Source organism: Gossypium hirsutum, chromosome D05 (genome assembly GCF_007990345.1).
Source record: "Gossypium hirsutum isolate 1008001.06 chromosome D05, Gossypium_hirsutum_v2.1, whole genome shotgun sequence".
Classification (NCBI taxonomy): Eukaryota; Viridiplantae; Streptophyta; class Magnoliopsida; order Malvales; family Malvaceae; genus Gossypium; species Gossypium hirsutum.
In genome coordinates this window covers 30,038,306-30,044,568 of record NC_053441.1, presented here as the reverse complement: position 1 = coordinate 30,044,568, position 6,263 = coordinate 30,038,306, and the positions used below count along the sequence as shown (strand labels likewise).

Here is a 6,263-nt window from a genome sequence, read left to right as displayed (position 1 = left end):
GCTCTACGGCTCAGTGCATCGGCCACCACATTGGCCTTACCAGGGTGGTATTCAATAGTACAGTCGTAGTCCTTAAGCAGCTCAATCCATCTACACTACCTAAAATTCAGCTCCTTCTGAGTGAGGAGGTACTTGAGGCTTTTGTGATCAGTGTAAATGATACACTTCTCACCATACAAGTAATGCCTTCAGATTTTCAGTGCGAACACCACTACGGCCAACTGCAAGTCATGCGTTAGATAATTTGCCTCATAAGTCTTAAGCTGACAATATGCGTACGCTACCACCTTACCTTCTTGCATAAACGCACATCCTAAATCGACATGTGATGTGTCACTGTAAATAGTAAACTCATTTCTAAACTTTGGCTGTATTAGAATAGGGGCCTCAGTCAATACAGTCTTGAGCTTCTCAAAGCTCTCTTGTTGCACATCAGTCCAATTAAACGGCACATCCTTATGTAGCAGCTTAGTCAATGATGCGGTAATCAAAGAAAACCCCTCCACAAATCATTGATAATACCCTGCCAGTCCCAGAAAACTGTGGATCTCAGATACAGTCTTAGGCTGCTTCCAATCCAAGACAGCCTCAATCTTTCGGGGATTAACTGTAATCCCCTCAGCAAAAACTACATGACCCAAAAATGTTACTTCACATAACCAGAACTTACATTTACTGAACTTGGCATACAGTTGTTTCTCTCACAGAATCTGTAAAACCACTCTGAAGTGTTCATCTTGTTCATGTTCAGTTTTTGAATACACCAGTATATCATCAATAAATAACACTATGAACCGATTTAGATAGGGCTGGAACACTTGGTTCATCAGATCCATAAAAGCTGAAGGTGCATTCAATAGTCCAAATGGCATCACTAGGAACTCATAGTGACCATAGCGAGTCCTAAATGTCGTCTTATGCACGCCAGCCTCTTTAACTCTCAACTGGTGATACCTTGATCGTAGATCAATCTTAGAGAAAACTGAAGCTCCTCGGAACTGGTCAAATAAGTTATCTATCCTCGGTAGGGGGTATTTATTCTTAATGGTTAATTTATGCAGCTGCCTGTAGTCGATTCACATACGCATGGATCCATCTTTTTTCTTTACAAATAGAACCGGTGCTCCCCACGGAGACACACTAAGGCAGATAAACCCACGATCCAAAAGCTCTTGAATTTGAGCCTTAAGCTCCACAAGCTCCTTCAGTGCCATTCAATAGGGAGCGATGGACACCGAAGCTATACCAGAAATGAGCTATATCCCAAACTCCACTTCACGATTTAGAGGTAAACCTGATAGCTCATCAGGAAAGACGTCTGGAACATCCTTTACTGTTCTGATATCCTTAACTGTAGAGTCTCTAGAATCCGAAACACTTACATAGGTCAAGAATGTCTTACATCCCTTACGAATCAACTTCTCCGCCACCAGTGCAGAGATCACATTAGATAAGTAATTCTGACGTTTTTCGATCAAAACTACCTCCATATCTTCCTCAGTGATTTTCGCCTTCTTGACTAGGGTAGAAAAATCTCACTCCCCCTGCGGGGCTATCAAAACTCTCAAATTATCTCTAAGGCCATCCTCAAAGCGGACACATCGCTTATACTTAGATGCCACCATACCTCGCACATAGTGGCTCAGTCTAAAAAACTCAGCCTCATACTCAGCCACATTAAGGTATCCCCAATGACACCCCTGAAGAGCTTAACTCTATTGGACTGAAATCGTTCCATAATCGACCCTCGGCCCCCAAATCCAGTATTGGGGTCAGCGACCCTCTTCAAAATCCTTAGCATAGCCTGGAACAATGCATCGTCCCCAACCATGTGATCTTGAGACCTAGTCTCAGTAGCAGGCAACACTAGTGTCTCACTCGTATCCAAATTTGGTAGACTGCCCGATGACGATGACTCAGCTCGAGCCCCTTTACGGCCTTTACCTTGGCCTCTAATACCCCGTCCGCAAGTACCTCTGGTGCTTATTGTCTAATTGCATTTTATCGGTATTAACAGCTTTATGCATCAGTTTGCAGTTCTAGTGTTTATTAATAGATATTTTATTAAAACAATATCAGAAGTGTAAAGTTTGTTTCATCCATCGCAGTGTCAATCAATGTCTATCAATTTTACTACAGTCTCAGTATACACTATTCTAAGTGTTTTCAGTATAGTCTATCTATAGTAGTCTCAATATATACTACCTATAGCAGTTTCAGGATATACTATCAAAGATAGTTTCAGTTTCAGTTTAAACAATTCACAGTTTTAGAAAACTTATTGGATCAGCAGCGGAGAATCTGTGTACCACACTTTCAGTAAAAATATTTAGAAATCAATTCTCAAAAATCACGTCTTAAAAACTCACATGCACAGCTGAGTTTTATAACTTGCCTCTGATACCACTAAATGTAACACCCCAAACCCAGCCTAGACGTTATGGCCAAATTTGATGACATCACATGGTAGTGCTTTTCGAAAAATATGTCGTCGCTAAATCCTCTTTTCTATTTAACCATTTTTTTTATTCTCTTATGTTAACTTCAAATTCTGTCGTTCGTTTTCAAAATATTATTCATTTACAAATCATTATTCAATTTCAAAACATTTATTTATTTATTTTTATTACGGAAGCTGTTGAAACCACTTTTTATTAAGTTTGAAAACGGGGATCGACTTTAAAAATGGAAATGGAGTCGCCACCGATCTTTTATTGAGGTGTGATCGGATCACCTTAAAAATAATTTTAGGTCTGCGAATTTTGAGAAAATAGGTTCGGGAATCGGTTACGCACGAGGAAGGACTAGCACCCTCGTGACGCCTAAAATTGGTACCGAATTGATCGTTTAATGTCTTAGATGTCAAAAAATTTGAAAAGAATTTAAAATATGATCCTTTGGTGAGAAAACTTGAATAAACTAAATTGAATGATAAGACGCACTTATTTCGTAGAAATAAATTGCCACACTCAATGAGTTAGGGTGCAACAATTCAATCTTCGAAATTAAATTTGTCCCCCCTTTTTTAAGAAAATCATGTGTTTTAAGAAGGTTATTCGATTATTTAAGTCAATCGAGAAATTAAAATCCGGTAAGTTAGGGTTCAATTTCTCGAAATTCCTAAATATCAGACATTGCCTTTATTTTAAAATCGAGATAACAAAATGTTGTATCCAGTAAGTTAGGATCCATCACTTTGAAGTTTCAAAAGCTTTATTTTAAAGTTGTATGGTTTTACCAAAATAAACGCTTGGCTATTCAAATTTGTCGAGAAGAATTGAAGCCCAGTAAGTTAGGGCACAATTCTCTCGAGAACTATGAACACCAGGTCCTTTTGAAAATTATGAAATAAAAATAATTGTAATGCTCTAATAAAATACAATTTTTACAAATGAGACATGACAGAAGCAATATATATAATGTAAAAAAAAATAACAACCAAATATACACTAACAAGTGGCAAACAAATAGTAGGTAAATACAAATAACCATAATGATTTTAATTATACTATACAAACATCGATGTCAATGCTCAAAAACTAAATAAATTTATCATAAATTCAAAATATACATTAAGATAATAAAAAAAACAATATATCCTATGTACGAAAGCTTCCAAATAAATTACATATATGATCTTCAAAATAGACACAAAATATAATAAAACATCAGATAATTGGTATTTGAAATAAATTTAAAATAAATTTGAAATAGACAATATACATTAATTAGTTTGGTATATAAATAATGCATATAATAATATAATAATAATGATATATATATACTAGTAAAAAAAAAGAATAGGGAAATTGCATTTTAAAAAAACATAATTATATATAAATAAAACCGATTTAAAAGACATATATAAATAAAAATTTAAAGCTAATAATCATAATGAAATCAAAATATTAATATATACTTAAGAAAAGAATAATTTCGTGAGTTATATCTATTTATAAATAATAGTATTATAAAAAAAACAAAAAAAAGTATAGTAGGCTTAAAACATTAATGTATGATGAATTTAAATAATGCTAATAATGATTTAAAATAATAATATGTCATATCTTAAAAACACACTAATAATAAAATTAAAAAATAATATCAAATTTAAACATTGAAATAATATAAGTTTTTAGAAAGAAATATGTCAAAACTAAGAATTAAATAGAATTAGAATTAAAAAAAACTAAATTTCTAGTAAAATTAAAAAACGAGCTAGATTGATAATTGATTCAAAACTGAGGGATCAACACAGCAATTAAACGCAAATGCTAAGATGCTCCAATCCGATCAGCGAAAATGGCGGCGTTTAGATATGGATCTAAATGAAATTAAAAGAAAAATGCAATAACAATTTAAAAGAATTGAAAGGAAACTGAATCAAAATGAAAGCCAATGCAGAGGGATTCAATGCGCAAATTTCCCCTTAATTTCAAAAGGCGCGGATCCTCCCTGAATCAAGTCGAATCATCGGGTCAAGGCACCAAACGGTGTCGTTTTGGGAGCCACTAAGTCTAGCCCCAAACGGTGCCATTTTGGAATACCCACAAACATCATTCTAAACCCTAAATCAGAAAGAAACCAAGTCATTTTCTTTTTTCTTTTCAACATAATCAGCAACCCTATGCCCCCCATTCTTTCTCATCCGCCGCTTCAACAAATTCGAAGTCTCATCTAGCTCCGATTTGGACAGAGCAGATAAGGCTTTGTCACCGTCTCCGCACAGGTAAGTATACTCCCTCCTTTATTCTATTTGTTTTGCAAAGAAGAAAGAAAAAGAGAACAAAAATAAAACGAAGAAAGAAAGAAAATCAGGAAATCACCTCTTTGTATTCAGTATCTCTACATAAAAAAAGAAGAAGATCATTTTACATTGTTTGCCTTGGCTCTTTATAGCCAAAATAAAATAAAATAATAATAAAAAGATATGTCATTGCCACGTTTTCGTTTTCTGTTTTCTCTTTCTTTTTCATTGCTGGTTGTTGCTCTGTTGTAGGTGTGGCGTTTTTTGTGTGCAGGTACGGGTACAGAGACGTGGGTGCATGTGTACGGAGGCTCGTGTGGGTGCAGAGGCCTGGCACGCACGGACGAGAAGAGCTGCTGCAACGCTGGGGTTTGCCCTAGGGTTGTTGTGTGTTTTTTTGTATTTTGGGCTGATTTGGGCTAGGTATAATTGGGTTTGGGCTTGGGTAATGTATTTTGGGCTTGGTTGTTTAATATCTGGTATGTAATTAGGTGGTGTATTGGGCTGACTAAGGTTAGGTATTAGGAAATTTGGATTGAGCTATTTTGGGCCTGCTATTGTAATAAAAAGTGAACATTTTATTTATTATATATATATATATTAATGTTTTGGTTTTAATACTTGGGCTCGGGCCGAGCAAAAATGGGCTCTTATAGAAGCTTTTAAACAGTTTACTTATTCGTGGTATTTTTGATAAAACATTAATTTCAATTGAAAACCTCAGTTTTACCTAACACAAGCAGATTTAAATCATAAAACTGTATGAAAAGCAAATTTAAATAAAAATTCGTAAAGGCCATAATTACAGCAAAATACTCCCAAATAAAAGTAAAACCATTAATAGGTAATAAACAATGTAAAAGAAGTCATGTGGCCACCACTAAGTCTTCCGTCGCACCGATCCGCCTAAATCTGGGGATTACCTGTGCAAATTAAACAGAAGGGGTGAGTTTACGTAAACTCAGTATGTAATCCCCATACAAATAAACAGACAGTAAACAAATAATCACAGTTTGGGCTTAAGCCCTTTTTAGTATCAATATCAGTCCAGTTTGGGCCTTAGCCCATCTCAGTACAAAAATAGTTGTGCAGTAGGGCTTTAGCCCATCACAATATCAGTAGCAGTAACAGATATATAGCCACAAAAATCCTACCCATCCAGCCTCTACACACCATCTCCGCCTAACCCTACACTCCATGTGGGGATATAATCAACCCACCCATCCCTACACTCTAAGTAGTACCGAATGCGGCGCTAGAAAGTAGTTTACAGCTGAGCTACTAGTAAATTAGGTTCGAGGCCTTTCAGTACACTTCCTCCGAACATTATAATCACCCAACCCAATGCAATGTAATATACAGATATGACATGCTATAACATAATATCATGCATGTAAACAGGGCATACAGTATCAAATCAGTGGGGCATCATCAAGCTTAATCATATCAGTCATACAGTTATTTTAGTCAATTAGGGGTCTAGGTAAGCTTACCGACCCTACAGTAGGTTCACATT

The 6,263-nt window shown here is 35.6% G+C and overlaps 1 long non-coding RNA gene across 1 annotated transcript; it reads left to right on the top strand.

Moving 5' to 3' along the window:
- Positions 1-4,264: 4,264 nt before the first annotated feature.
- On the top strand, positions 4,265-5,365 carry LOC107904765 (uncharacterized). Its single transcript, XR_001686319.2, has 2 exons — positions 4,265-4,729; positions 5,000-5,365. It is a non-coding gene; the product is annotated as an uncharacterized lncRNA (long non-coding RNA).
- Positions 5,366-6,263: the final 898 nt, after the last annotated feature.